The 16,408-nt window shown below is 43.6% G+C and overlaps 1 pseudogene; it reads right to left on the reverse strand.

Moving 5' to 3' along the window:
• Positions 1 to 1,026: 1,026 nt before the first annotated feature.
• On the reverse strand, positions 1,027 to 12,597 carry LOC147959291 (uncharacterized; annotated as a pseudogene).
• Between the last annotated feature and the right edge of the window lie 3,811 nt (positions 12,598 to 16,408).

The following is a 16,408-nucleotide window of genomic DNA, read 5'->3' on the forward strand; positions in this document are numbered from 1 at the left end:
TGCTTGTTTGGATAGTGATATTTGGCATGTGTTCATCAAAAACTTGTTTTTATAAGATTTTTAGTAATATTAGCTTTGCTAGTCTTTCTATTAGTTAGTAGAATCAGGTTTGGTGTCAAAAAGGCTAAAGCTGGCCTCTCTATTTTCTTGTTTTTTGTGGGTCTTATTCGCTCTTTTGTGGAGTTTCATTGGTTTTTTCTTTTCTTTCCTTTTTCTTTGTTTTTCTTAGGCTTTCTTTGTTTCTTTCTCCATTTTCAATGGTTTTTTTGTTTGTTTACTATTTTCCTTTAGTTTTCTTTATTTCTTTATTTTTTTCTCTGTTTCACTATGTTCATTCTTCTGCACTGCTTCCATTGGTTTTCATTGTTTCTTTCTCCTTTCGTATAGAACATGAATATTTTTTATACATGTTTAACATTTTTCCAAATGTATGAAACATTTTTCATATACATCTGAAACATTTTTTCCTGTACACGCTTGAATATGTTTTCAAACACATGGTTAACATTTTCTGAAACATATATTTTGATGTCAACTTTTTACATACATATTCAACATTTTTTATATATATTAGGAATATTTTTACATACATATTTATAGTTTTCCAAATACATGATCAACATTTTTGAAAATTTATATTTTCTGTCTCTACCTATTTTCATACACATTGTACATTTTTATCCATCAGGGCCATTTTATATATACATGTTTAACATTTTCCAATTATATAATTATATTTTTTTAATTTATATTTTTCTGCCTACTCTTTCCATAAAGATCATACAGTTTCTTTATACACCACTAATCTTTTTTTTTCTCGAATACACATAAGCATGCGTATCATATATTAAAGAAGGAGCGGTAGAGAAGACGGATGCACCGCCTTTCAACCATTTCCACGCCAATCACAAAGATTAGCATCCACATCCACCCAACACACCCACCTCGCTTACTATGATACATGATATACCTTGGTCAACCTCATGCCAAAGGCAATGAGGCAAGCCACATAGCAACCAGGCCACGTCACAACCGACGCCGGAGACCTCTACAACAAGGCCAAGACTCGAGGACAACGCAGACCAACGCACCCACCCAATGCGCCAAGAAGAAGTCGGCAAGTGGACGACAGGACCTGGGCAGACCTAAAGACGACGTCCTCGAGAGGGTTCCTGCGATTGTGTACATTGCACCATGGAGGCCCACGCCTATAGTAGCAGCCAACACCGACTTAAGTCGTGCAACCGGTACCCCTCGAGCTACAAGACTACGCTCCCAAGGAGGGAACGAGGGCATGCCGTTGCCGTCGCCTGGTCCAGAGCCCGGACCAAGAGTTTCCCCTGAGCACAAGGAAGGGAGTCGGATCGGGGCGAAATAAACGACTTCAGGGAGGGGGCAACGTCCACGAACGTTGCCGTTGCTAGCCTCGGCATGCAAATCAGGGATTTCTCCCAGCCCAAGGTCACAACACCTAAACCGGAGCTGCTCAAGGAGGCCAACCACTACAATGGGAGGCATCGCATCGCCACATAGTAGCCACCACCATGCCGCCACCTCGCACATGAGCCTCCACGTCAAAGGTCAGCCCTCCACCTCCACATCCACGGTGCCACGAGCCTTACTGACGGGAAGGGCACCACCAATCTCTGCCATCCTCCGCCACCCGGAGCCGCGCATCCACCCACCACCATCCACCTTCTTCTCAGAGCGGCAGCCACCTCTGACCTCTAGCCGCGTCCACGGCGAGCCCAACTACTTCTTGAGCTTCCGTTGGTTTTTCCCTTGAAGAGGAAAGGGTGATGCAGCAAAGTAGAGATAAGTATTTCCCTCGGTTAGAGAACCAAGGTATCAATCCAGTAGGAGACAACGCACAAATCACCAATACCTGCACAAACAATCAAACAACTTGCACCCAACGCGATAAAGGGGTTGTCAATCCCTTCACGGTCACTTGCAAAAGTGAGATATGATAGAGATAGATAAAACTAAACAAACTATAAAATAAATATTTTTGGGTTTTTTGGTTTATAGATCAGAAAGTAGAGGATTGCAAAATAGTAGATCGAAAACTTATATGATGGAAAATAGACCCCGGGGCCATAGGTTTCACTAGAGGCTTCTCTCAAGATAGCAAATAATACAGTGAGTGAGCAAATTAATGTCGAGCAATTGATAGAAAAGCGCAAAGTTATGACGATATCTAAGGCAATGGTTATGAAATATAGGCATCACATCCGTGTCAAGTAGACCGACTCCTACCTGCATCTACTACTATTACTCCACACATCGACTGACTCATGCCTGCATCTAGAGTATTAAGTTCATGAAGAACAGAGTAACGCATTAAGTAAGATGCCATGATGTAGAGGAATAATCTCAAGCAATATGATGTAAACCCCATCTTTTTATCCTCGATGGCAACAATACAATATGTGCCTTGCTGCCCCTACTGTCACCGGTAAAGGACACCGCAAGATTGAACCCAAAGCCAAGCACTTCTCCCATTGCAAGAAAAACCAATCTAGTTGGCTAAACCAAACCGATAGTTCGAAGAGAATTACAAAGATATCAAATCATGCATAAAAGAATTCAGAGAAGATTCAAATAATATTCATAGATAAGCTGATCATAAATCCACAATTCATCGGATCTCGACAAACACACCACAAAAGAAGATTACATCGGATAGATCTCCAAGAACATCGAGGAGAACATGGTATTGAGAATCAAAGAGAGAGAGAAGAAGCCATCTAGTTACTAGTTATGGACTCATAGGTCTGAGGTAAATTACTCATGCTTCATCGGAAGGGCAATAGAGTTGATGTAGAAGCCCTCTGTGGTCGAATCCCCCTCCGTTAGGATGTCGGAAAAGGCCCCAAGATGAGATCTCACGGGAACAGAAGGTTCCGGCGGTGGAAAAGTGTTTCCATGGATGCTTCTAGTGATTTGGAAATATATGTGAATATATAGGAGGAAGATCTAGGTCAGGGGGTCACCGAGGGGCCCACAAGGTAGGGGGCGCGCCCTACCCCCCTATGCGCGCCATCCACCCTTGTGGCCGCCCCGTGGATCTTCTGACTTGCACTCCAAGTCTCCTGGGTGTCTTCTGGTCCAAGAAAAATCATCACGAAGGTTTTATTCCGTAGGGTATTCCTTTTCTGCTAAGCTAAAAAACAAGGAAAAAATAGAAACTGGCACTGGGCTCTAGGTTAATAAGTTAGTCCAAAAAGTAATATAAAATAGCATATTAATGCATATAAAGCATCCAAAACAGATAATATAATAGCACAGAACAATAAAAAATTATAGATACATTGGAGACGAATCTAGCATCCCCAAGCTTAATTCCTGCTCGTCCTCGAGTAGGTAAATGATAAAAATAGAATTTTTGGAATGCTACCTAACATATTTATCCATGTAAATTTTATTTATTGTGGCATGAATGTTTAGATCCATAAGATTCAAAACAAAAGTTTAATATTGACATAAAAACAATAATACTTCAAGCATACTAACAAGGCAATTATGTCTTCTCACAATAACATGGCCAAAGAAAGCTTATCCCTACGAAATCATATAGTCTGGCTATGCTCCATCTTCATGACACAAAATATTCGAATCATGCACAACCCCGATGACAAGCCAAGCAATTGTTTCATACTTTTGATGTTCTTAGACTTTTTCAACTTTCACGCAATACATGAGCGTGAGCCATGGACATAGCACTGTAGGTGGAATAGAATATGGTGGTTGTGGAGAAGACAAAAATAAGGAGATAGTCTCACATCAATTAGGCATATCAACGGGCTATGGAGATGCCCATCAATAGATATCAATGTGAGTGAGTAGGGGTTGTCATGCAACAGATGCACTAGAGCTATAAGTTTATGAAAGCTCAAAAAGAAAGTAAGTGGGTGCGCATCCAACTCGCTTGCTCACAAAGACCTAGGGCAATTTGAGGAAGCCCATCATTGGAATATACAAGCCAAGTTCTATAATAAAAAATTCCCACTAGTATATGAAAGGGACAACATAGGAGACTCTCTATCATGAAGATCATGGTGCTACTTTGAAGCACAAGTGTGGTAAAATGATAGTAACATTGCCCCTTCTCTCTTTTCTCTCACTTTTTTTATCTTTTTAATGGGCTTCTTTTGGCCTCTTTTATTTTTTTTAAGTCTGGAGACTCATCCTGACTTGTGGGGGAATCATAGCTTCAATCATCCTTTCCTCATATGGGACAATGCTCTAATAATGAATATCATCACACTTTTATTTACTTACAACTCAAGAATTACAACTCTATACTTAGAACAAAATATGACTGTATATGAATGCCTCCGGCAGTGTACCGGGATGTGCAATGAATCAAGAGTGACATGTATAAATATGATGAATGGTGGCTTTGCCACAAATACGATGTCAACTACATGATCATGCAAAGCAATATGACAATGATGAAGTGTGTCATAATAAACAGAACGGTGGAAAGTTGCATGGAAATATATCTCAAAATGGCTATGGAAATGCCATAATAGGTAGGTATGGTGGCTGTTTTGAGGAAGAATATGGTGGGTGTATGGTGATGTCGCTTGAAGCTACGTTGGTATTCCCCCAAAGAGGAAGGGATGATGCAGCACAGCGGCGGTAGGTATTTCCCTCAGATATGAAACCAAGGTTATCGAACCAGTAGGAGAACCAAACAACACAACGTAAACAGCCCCTGTACACAAATAACAACCACTCGCAACCCGACGTGTTAAAGGGGTTGTGAATCCCTTTCGGGTAACGGCGCCTCAAACAGTGCGTGGACGGGAGAAAGTTGTGATAGATTGAATAAATAGACCGCAAATAAAATAAAGTGCAGCAATGTATTTTTTGTATTTTTGTATTTTTGGTTTAATAGATCTGAAAATAAAAGCAAGAGAAAAATAGATCGCAAAGGAAAATATATGAGAAAGAAGACCCGGGGGCCGTAGGTTTCACTAGTGTCTTCTCTCGAGAAAAATAGCAAACGGTGGGTAAACAAATTACTATTGGGCAATTGATAGAACCTCAAATAATTATGATGATATCCAGGCAATGATCATTACATAGGCATCACGTCCAAGATTAGTAGACCGACTCCTGCCTGCATCTACTACTATTACTCCACACATCGACCGCTATCCAGCATGCATCTAGTGTATTAAGTTCATGGAAAAACGGGGTAATGCAATAAGAATGATGACATGATGTAGACGAGATCCGTTTATCTATGGCGGTAGATATAGATCCCATATTTTTATCCTTAGTACCAAAAATACATACATGTCGTTCCCTTTCTGTCACTGGGATCAAGCACCGTAAGATTGAACCCACTACCGGGTACCTCTTCCCATTGCAAGATAAATAGATCAAGTTGGCTAAACAAATCCCAAATATCGAAGAAGAAATAGGAGGCTATAAGAGATCATGCATAAAAGAGATCAAAGAAACTCAAATACTTTCATGGATATAAAAAGATAGATCTGATCATAAACTCAAAGTTCATCGATCCCAACAAACACACCACAAAAGAGTTACATCATATGGATCTCCAAGAGACCATTGTACTGAGAATCAAGAGAGAGAGAGAGAGATGAAGCCATCTAGCTACTAACTACGGACCCGAAGGTCTACAAAGAACTACTCATGCATCATCAGAACAGCCTTGACCCATTAGGTGTCTTCTGGTCCATAAAAAATCTTCGTAAAGTTTCACTCCATTTGGACTCCGTTTGGTATTGATTTTCTATGATGTAAGAAAACATGCAAAAAACAACAACTGGCACTTGGCACTATGTCAATAGGTTAGTACCAAAAAATGGTATAAAATGACTATGAAATGATTATAAAACATCCAAGATTGATAATATAACAACATGGAACAATCAAAAATAGATACGTTGGAGACGTATCATCATCCCCAAGCTTAACTCCTACTTGTCCTCGAGTAGGTAAGTGATAAAAACAGAATTTTTGATGTGGATTGTTGTTCATCATGTCATATCATATTCTTTTCTTTATAGCATGGACATTTGGACTTTTATGTGATTCAAAGCAATAGTCTAGTTTTGACATAATAATTTAGATACTCAAGCATATCAACAAGCAACCATGTCTTTCAAAATATCAACGCTAAAATAAGTTATCCCTAGACCATCATGCTCAAACATTGATCCATTCATGAAACACACTCGAATATTAACTACACACAATACTCAAGCATGATCATATTGCCTCCTAGTTGGTGCTTTTATAAGAGAAGATGGAGACTCAAAATAAAAATTGCATAAATTAGAAGATAGGCCCTTCGCATAGGGAAGTAGGGATTGTAGAGGTGCCAGAGCTCAAAGCGAAAAATTTGAGATAAAAACATTTTGGTAGGTGTATCCATCCCACCAACGAAAACGACTTAGAGTTCCCAACACTTTCCATGCATAGATATATCATAGGCGGTTCCCAAACAGAAAATAAAGTTTATTCCTTTTTCCACCATAACTTTCACTTTCCATGGCTAACCGTATCCACGGGTGCCCTCCATACCAACAGTTTCCAAGGAATTTATTATTTGACAACATAAAGTAAATTCATTTTTTTGCATTTCGGGACTGGGCATCCCTAATACCTTTGCCTTACTCTCGTGCAATGACAAGTGAATAAACACTCATCTTGAGAATAACACATCTAGCATGGAAAATATTAGCCACCCCTCACCGCTCCGCGAGCAAAACAAACGCACACAAGAGAAGTTTATTTGAAAATTAGAGATGGCACATCCAAATTTTCTTAGAACGGCAAAAGAATACAACATATAGGTAGATATAGTGGACTCATGTGGCAAAACTGGTTTAAAAGATTTTGGATGCACAAGTAGAGGTCATACTTAGTGCAAAATGAAGGCTAGCAAAAGATTGGGAAGCGACCAACCAAGAAACGAATAATCTCATAAGCAAGCATTAAGCATAATTAACACCAAATAATACACCACAAGTAGGATATAATTTCATTGCATGATTATTGACTTTCGTGCATGCATAGGGAATCACAAACCTTAACACCAATATTCTTACTAAAGCATAATTACTCATCAAGATGACTCACATATCACATCATCATATCTCAAAACTATTACTAAGAATCAAGTTTATTTTGTCCAATGATCTTCATGACATTTTTCCTTTTTTTCCTTTATCCTTCTTGGATATCTATCACTCTGGGACTAATTTTCATGTGTTGCTTTTCATAAGCTCAAACAAATATAAGTGAAGATCATGAGCATAACAAATTTTCTTTCTCTCAAAATAATTTAAGTAAAGCAAGAGAGAATTTCTTCAAAATTTTACTAACTCTCAAATAAATCTAAGTGAAGCAAGAGATAATTTCTTCAAAAATAACAAAGCACACCGTGCTCAAAAAGATATAAGTGAAGCACTAGAGCAAGTCCATTGCTTATAAAAAATTAAGTGAAGCATAGAGAGCAATTCTAACAAGTCAAGATATAATTTTGGCTCTCTCAAATAGGTGTGTCCAGCAAGGATTGATGACTTAAAACACAAAAAAACAAGCAAAGACACATATCATACAAGATGCCCCAAGCAAAACACATATTATGTGACGAATAAAAATATAGTCTCGAGTAAAATAACGATAGTTGTTGGAAGAAAGCGGGGATGCCACTCGGGGGCATCCCCAAGCTTAGTTGGTTGCTCATTCTTGGATAATAGCTTAGGATGCCGGGGCATCCCCAAGCTTAGGCTCTTACATCCTTCCCTCATCCATCGTAAGATAACCCAAAACTTGAAAACTCCAATCACACAAAACTCAACAAAACCTTCATGAGATCCGTTAGTATAAGAATAATAAATCACTACTATAAGTGCTATATCAAACCAATTCATATTTTGTTTTTGTATTATATATACTGTATTCCAACTTTTCTATGGCAAAAACTCATCAAAGAAAACCATAGAGCCATCAAAATAAGCACACAACACAAAGAAAACAGAATCTGTCAAGACAGAACAGTGTGTATAAATCTGACTATTTCGAATACTCTGTAACTTAAAAAACTCTGAAAAATTAGGACGGCCTGAGAAATTTGTATATTGATCTACTGCAATTGGAATGGGTATTTTATCGTTCTCTGGTAAAAAATAAAAATTAATTTTGTGAGCGCAAAACTTTCTGTTTTTCAGCAAGATCAAACAACTATTGCCCAGGAAGATCCTAAAAGCTTTACTTGGCACGACCACTAATTAAAACACAAAAAACACAATCATAACAATAGCATAATTGTGCTAACACTCAGAAACAGGAAGCAAAAAGAAAAAAATACATTTTATTCATTGGGTTGCCTCCCAACAAGCGTTATAGTTTTACGCCCTTAGCTAGGCATAAAGCAAGGATCTAAGTTTGGCCATCTTTGTCCAACTCTTAAATCAAACACTTCGAATCCTTCAAAGATTTAGCATAAAGACTTTCAATAGCAATACTTCTAGGAGTAAATTTAAAGATTTCATTCTTGCAAAAAGGATCTCTTATCACTTCAACAAAATCAGGGTGGATACTAATCATCTTAAGATCTCCTTTATTGCTATCACTAGAAGTTGCACCCTTGTTTCTGGATCTCCTACTCTTTACGGGGGTTTCCTCAATAATTTTAGTGGTAGTAAAAGTCATGCTTAGATTACTAAATATTTCTTCCAACTTATCAATCCGAGACGGACTTTCTTCTATTCTTTCATGGATTAAGGTACCCCTCTCTTTTAACAACTTAAAAATATCGCCCGCTTTTGACCCAAGATGAGTGGCAAAATTATGCATCTTTTTATGTATAATTTCCATATGATCTTCCATGAGCATTTTCTTTTCGATAGCATCTAGTATTTACATAACATGCTCAAGAGTCAAAATTGTTTCATTAACCATAAGGGGTGGTGAGCCCACTGAATTTCCCATAGAATTAAGAACATCAAAAGTAGAACTCATTAAGAAATTTCCACTGGTAATCGTATCAAGGATGAATCTATACCAAGTGGTGATGCCAAAATAAAAACAACACAGAAGCACAATGGTAGATTGCTTACGGATAGATCTATTATGAGCATTGCAAATTCTATACCAAGCATCTTTTAAACTTTCTCCTCCCCTTTGTTTAAAGTTGAGAACTTCGTTCTCGGGAGTGCAAGAAATAGAGGAGGAATTATCCATAACGGCAAACAAGATCCCACACACAAAAGCAGATCCGACAAGAAATCGGCGAATGGAAAAGAGAGGCGAATAAAATGGCAAATTTTTGTGAAGTGGGGGAGAGGAAAACGAGAGGCAAATGGCAAATAATGTAAATTGCGAGGAGCTGAGATTTGTGATTAGGAACCTGGTTATGATGAAGATCCTCCCCGGCAACGGCGCCAAAAAATTCCTTTTGATGTCGCTTGAAGCTACGTCGGTATTTCCCCAAAGAGGAAGGGATGATGCAGCACAACGGCAGTAGGTATTTCCCTCATATATGAAACCAAGGTTATCGAACCAGTAGGAGAACCAAGCAACACAACGTAAACAACCCCTGCACACAAATAAAAACCACTCGTAACCCGAGGTGTTAAAGGGGTTGTCAATCCCTTTCGGGTAACGGCGCCACAAACGGTGCGTGGACGGGAGAAAGTTGTGATAGATTGAATAAATAGATCGCAAATAAAATAAAGTGTAGCAAAGCATTTTTGAATTTTTGGTTTAATAGATCTGAAAATAAAAGCAAGAGAAAAATAGATCACAAATGCAAATATATGAGAAAGAAGAGCCAGGGGCCATAGGTTTCACTAGTGGCTTCTCTCGAGAAAAATAGCAAACGGTGGGTAAACAAATTACTATTGGGCAATTGATAGAACCTCAAATAATTATGATGATATCCAGGCAATGATCATTACATAGGCATCACGTCCAAGATTAGTAGACCGACTCCTGCCTGCATCTACTACTATTACTCCACACATCGACCGCTATCCAGCATGCATCTAGTGTATTAAGTTCATGGAAAAACGGGGTAATGCAATAAGAATGATGACATGATGTAGACGAGATCCGTTTATCTATGGCGGTAGATATAGATCCCATATTTTTATCCTTAGTACCAAAAATACATACATGTCGTTCCCTTTCTGTCACTGGGATCAAGCACCGTAAGATTGAACCCACTACCGGGTACCTCTTCCCATTGCAAGATAAATAGATCAAGTTGGCTAAACAAATCCCAAATATCGAAGAAGAAATAGGAGGCTATAAGAGATCATGCATAAAAGAGATCAAAGAAACTCAAATACTTTCATGGATATAAAAAGATAATCTGATCATAAACTCAGAGTTCATCGATCCCAACAAACACACCACAAAAGAGTTACATCATATGGATTTCCAAGAGACCATTGTATTGAGAATCAAGAGAGAGAGAGATGAAGCCATCCAGCTACTAATTACGGACCCGAAGGTCTACAAAGAATTACTCACGCATCATCGGAGAGGCACCAATGGTAGTGGTGAACCCCTCCGTGATGGTGTCTAGATTGGATCTGGTGGTTCTGGACTCTGCGATGGCTGGATGAATATTTCGTCAACTCCCTTAGGGTTCTGGTATTTTTGGGGTATTTATAGAGCAAAGAGGCGGTCCGGGGGGCACCCGAGGTGGGCACAACCCACCAGGGCGCGCCTGGGCCTCCTGGCACGCCCTGGTGGGTGGTCCCCTCCTCGGGAGTCCCCCAGGTGCAACTAGGGCCCAATATCTTCCCTCTCGTCCATAAAAAATCTCCGTAAAGTTTTGTGGCATTTGGACTCCGTTTGATATTGATTTTCTGCGATGTAAAAAACATGGAAAAAACAACTGGCACTTGGCACTATGTCAATAGGTTAGTACCAAAAAATGATATAAAATGACTATAAAATGATTATAAAACATCCAAGATTGATAATAAAACAGCATGGAATAATCAAAAATTATAGATACATTGGAGACGTATCATATGGTACCGACGAAAGTTGCGCAGTACCAGAGAGGCTAGCAATGGTGGAAGGGTGAGAGTGCGTATAATCCATGGACTCAACATTATTCATAAAGAACTCACATACTTATTGCAAAAATCTATTAGTTATTGAAATGAAGTACTACGTGCATGCTTCCAGGGGGATAGATTGGTAGGAAAAGACCATCGCTCGTCCCGACTGTCGATGCAAGAAATCCTGGGTCTGTTGCCCAGACTGTGCACAGGCACGGGAACAATATTAGAGCACAAGCCCAAGTCAGAGTTCAAGGGGCTAAGAGATTCGAAGGACGAACATGCAGATCAGAGGGACTAGGGTCGAGCCAGAGAAGAAAGACACCATCAGGAGAAGGCCTCCTTTGCCGGGCAGGCGAGCCCGACAAAGGGCGAGGCCACGCCCAGAAGGAGACAACCAAGACACCCCGACAGGGCCTGACGGGGCTCACAGAGATGAGACCACGTCACCAACCACGCCACCACGACTCACGTCGTCAATCAGTGTGGTGTCAAGCCGCAGAGTGACTAAGCGGCAGCCATTCACCACATGGTATCCTCTCTCTACAGCAAAGACCCACAGATGAAACCCGTCCTGCGACGTGTCAAGCAAGCAGGCGTGGAGCTGGCAAGATGACCCGGCAAGCCTTGCCGGGCAACCAATGATGTGACATTGAGCAGTGCATTTAATGTGCCCTGTCAGCCCGCACAGTTAGGTATGATAGCACTATTTTCTATCTTATCAGTGCATAATGACTACTTTGCCATTGTGGTAACCCCTTGATCTATAAAAGGAGGCCCATGGCAACCATAGACAGGGTTAGAAGATTGGATAACTCACACCCCCGTACGCGCGTAGCCACTGCCGCCCCGAGGCAACCCCTGTCGGGCAAGTGTACTACGCTCCACCACCACCTTTCCACCATCAATCCACCAAAGCAGGAGTAGGGTTTTACGCCTCACGATGGCCCAAACCTGGGTAAAATTGCCCGCGTGATCTCTGCCGTGTTGCCCCACGCTCTTTTGCTCTTTGTGCAACGCGACATCCCCCTACCAAACCAGCAAGGGGCCTCCTGGTCCCATAGTTGGCCGTGGTTTCCCATGACATCTTTAGCGCACCAGGTAGGGGGATCACTTGCATGAACCTGAAGGCGTGCGAAGCGTGTCATCTTCATCACCATCTTCATCTTCGACGGCGCCCAAGAAGAAACCCGATCCTTCGGCTCACCTGTCCACCTCGAAGGCTCTGCCACCCACGGCCTCTAACGCTGCGGGAGGTGCGGAGAAAGCCGAGGACATGGATGCTGCTAGAGATGTGGTCGGCCACGGGTGCGGCCGCAGAGCGTGCACCTCCCCTGGGACAGGTCGACCAAGATGCTGCGCCTGATGGAGCCGTTGGCCCTCGAGCGCCTTCGCCACACCACCTCCAGGTGGCCGCCTCGCAGCAGCAGCGGGGGCGCAGTGCTGCCACAGCTGGCACCGTCAAGAGCCGAGCAACGGTGCGATCGACTTCATCATCATCCATGCCAAGTACGGCTTCAGAGGCCATGGCGCGGGCTCAACTGCTATTGAGGTTTCCGCTAGCAGCTGAGCGGATGGACGAATGGCATGCCACCATCCAAAGTCTGCTCGGTTTCGCTGAAGCTGGGGGCTCACGGCGAGCTGGCCCGCCGTGACCTCCCCAAGCGACAACAACGACTCATGCTGCTGACCGTACGGAAGGGGACATCCCCAAGGTGCAGGCCCCACCACGGTAGCCAGCGCGAGCACAACAGAATCAAGACCCCAACGATGTCTCGATGGCCTCTTCTGACCCTCGAGCACGTCCAGGCCAACGACGAGTCCCGGAGGATAGGCGGATAGGAGACACACGCGTCGTTGTCGAACAACACCACAGCGACCTCCGCCGGACCGATGGGTGCGACGACCCCTACATCGACAAGCCCGCGCACGGTGTTGGCGGGTGCCTACCTTCCGAGGTTGGCTGCCCTGCCTTCACTCGTGAGCTGCGACAAGTCCGTTGGCCGTCCGTTCGCACGTTCAAGCCAGAGATACCTGAGAAGTATGATGGGAGGCTGAAACCGGCAGAGTTCTTGAGCATCTACAACATCGCTGTTCAGGCTGCCGGGGGAAGAGATGAGAAGGTTTTTTCCAACTACTTCCCTTTGGCCCTCAAGTCCAATGTTAGGTCTTGGCTGATGCACCTACCGGAGAACTCCATTTTGTCATGGGCTGACATGTGCCATGAGTTCATTGGCGCCTTCACCGGCGGCCATCAAGAGCCAGGCCGACCCAGCGACTTACAGCTTCTCCAATAGAAGGAAGGAAGGAGAAACCCTCCATAAGTATTTACAGAGATTCAACAAAGTTCATAGAAACATCCCAAATATCCATCCGACAGCTGTGATAGCTGCCTTCCAGTCCAATGTGCGCAACCGCCGGATTCGTTCCAAGATGAATGTACAGTTGCCCAAGACTGTGAAGGAGCTCTACACCCTAGTGGATAAGTGTGCCCAGATGGAGGAGGGAAGGAAGTTACCCGGAGAGGAAGATTGCACCAATGTTGATTCAGAAGATGATGATGAATCAACCAGCCAGAAGAAGAGCAAGAAGCGTAGTAAGAAGCGGAGGGATAAGGCAGTGATGACTGTTGAAGGATCGGGCACGCCTAGTACCGGCAAGAAGGCCAAAGCAGAGGCCCCCGGTAAAGAAGCTGCTGTGTGCGCTGACTGCCGGGAAGCTGTTGCTGCCAAGAAAGTCGGGAAAGGTGATGGGTCGTATTGCAAGATTCATCGGACCAAGGGCCACAACCTTCAAGAATTTTATCAGGTTGAGCAGCTTGTCAAGAGATAGAGAGCAGAGTATGAGAAGCGTGACAAGGAAAAAGGTCAGAATGTTGCTAGCGGCAAGGGTCGGGGTGGCGAAGTAAATTGCCCTAGCAAACCCTTTCGGAACTAAGGAAACGCACCAAAGGCCGAGAGAAGGAAGGTTGTGACGATGAGAGCGATGGAGGGGATGAAGAGGAAACCAGTGAGCAAGAGTTTCAGAAGACCACCGACGCCCTGTGCATTGACGGGGGTGCATCCCTGCACACCTCTCACCGTCAACTCAAGCGGTGGGCGCGAGAGGTCAATGCCGTGGAACTAGTGCTGGAGGCCCGGAAGCCACTCAAATATTCCTGTACACCCATCATCTTTGACAAGGAGGATCATCCTAGCCGTACCAGTGCGGTAGGGTGTTTGCCATTGTTGGTCTCCCCAACAATTCGCGACCTCAAGGTCACAAAGATGTTGGTGGACGGTGGGGCCGGGTTGAATCTGATCTCCCCAGCAGTTATCAACAAGCTTCAGATAGCAGAAGAAGAACTAGAGGTTACCGGCACATTTCAAGGAGTTAATCCCGGCAGGAGCCATCCTAAGGGAAAGATCACGTTGCCCGTAACGTTTGGGGGAGAACTGAACTACCGGACTGAGAGGATTGTGTTGATGTGGTCGATCTCCCCCTGCCATACAAAGGGATTCTTGGACGCCCGGCCCTGGCTAAGTTCATGCCGGCATCCCACTATGCCTACAACACCTTGAAGATGCCTGGGCCACCGGGAGTCATCACCATCCCGTTAGATGAGAAGGATGCAATCATTTGTGTGGACAAGATGTACCGAGATGCAGTTGTGGCAGAGGCAGCGGCAGCAGCAGTTCCCGCCAAGGAAAACAAAGGAAAAAAGAGGGATTGTAGGAACTCCAGCAAAGAATCCGGGAAGCGTGCCCCTCTAAGTGCACGACACCCATTGATGACGTGCCGGAGTGTTCCAACAGCAAGAGATCCAAGGTCGCTGCACCCCAGGTGCAGAAGGCCCCGACAGGGCTGGCTGACGTTGATGGTACTTTCACTATCAGCGCCACCCTCGATGACAAATAGGAAAGTGCGCTCATTGCCTTCCTGCGGGCGAATGTTGATGTGTTTGCTTGGCAACCATCTGATATCCCCGGTGTTCCCAGGGAGGTAATCGAGCACCACCTTGCTGTCTGCCCACACGCCTGACCTGTCAAGCAGAAAGTCCGGAAGCAGGCCTTGGAGAGGCAGCAGTTCATTGTAGAAGAGATCAAGAAACTCAAGGCAGCCGATTTGGTTAGAGGAGTGCTGCATCCACGTGGTTTGCAAATCCAGTGGTAGTCTGGAAGGCTAATGGGAAGTGGAGGCTTTGCATTGATTTCACGGATCTCAACAAGGCTTGCCCGAAGGACCCGTTTCCCTTGCCGCACATCGATCAGATTGTGGACTCCACTTCAGGTTGTGATTTGCTCTCCTTTCTGGATGCGTATTCTGGGTATCACCAAATCTTCATGTCCAAGGAAGATGAAGAGAAGACGTTGTTCATCACTTCATGTGGTATGTACTATTTTGTCTGCATGCCATTCGGATTAAAGAGTGCCGGTTCCACTTTTGCAAGGGTAGTCCAGATTGGTTTTGAGCCACAGCTGCACAGAAACATAGAGGCTTATATGGATGACATTGTGGTGACGACCAAGGATAGAGCCCCCTTATTCAGGATTGGGAGGAGACGTTTGCTAATCCGCGCAAGATCAATTTGAAGCTCAACCCAGAGAAGTGTGTGTTTGGTGTTCCCTCCGGCAAGTTGCCCGGGTTCTATGTGTCCCATCACGGGATCGAAGCCAACCCCGACAAGATCAAAGCCATCGAGCGGATCAAAGCACCAAAGTCAGTGAAGGATGTGAGGTGTCTGACAGGATGCGTTGCCGCGCTAAGCAGATTCATCTCCAAGTCTGCCGAGCGCGCCCAATCGTTCTTCAAAATTTTTAAGAAGGCAGGGCCTATGAAGTGGACCTTAGAAGCAGATGCAACTTTGCAAGAGTTGAAGGCTGATACGTCTCCGTCGTATCTATAATTTTTGATTGTTCCATGCCAATATTATACAACTTTGATATACTTTTGGCAACTTTTTATACTACTTTCGGGACTAACATATTGATCCAGTGCCCAGTGCCAGTTCCTGTTTGTTGCATGTTTTTTGTTTCGAAGAAAATCCATATCAAACGGAGTCCAAATGGGATAAAAACTTACGGAGATTTTTTTGGGATATATGTGATTTTTGGGAAGAAGAATCAACACCAGACGATGCCCGAGGGGGGCACGAGGCTGGGGGCGCGCCCCAGGGGGGTGGGCACGGCCCTGACCCTCGTCGCCACCCCATAAGGCAGTTGGTGCCATTCTTTCGCCGCAAGAAAGCCAATATCCAGATACAAATCATGTTAAAATTTCATCCCAATCGGAGTTACGGATCTCCAAGAATATAAGAAACGGTGAAAGGCCAGAATCTGGAACGCAGAAACAGAGAGAGA

Source organism: Triticum urartu, chromosome 7A (genome assembly GCF_056163025.1).
Source record: "Triticum urartu cultivar PI428250 chromosome 7A, HENAU_Tu73, whole genome shotgun sequence".
NCBI classification, from domain to species: domain Eukaryota; kingdom Viridiplantae; phylum Streptophyta; class Magnoliopsida; order Poales; family Poaceae; genus Triticum; species Triticum urartu.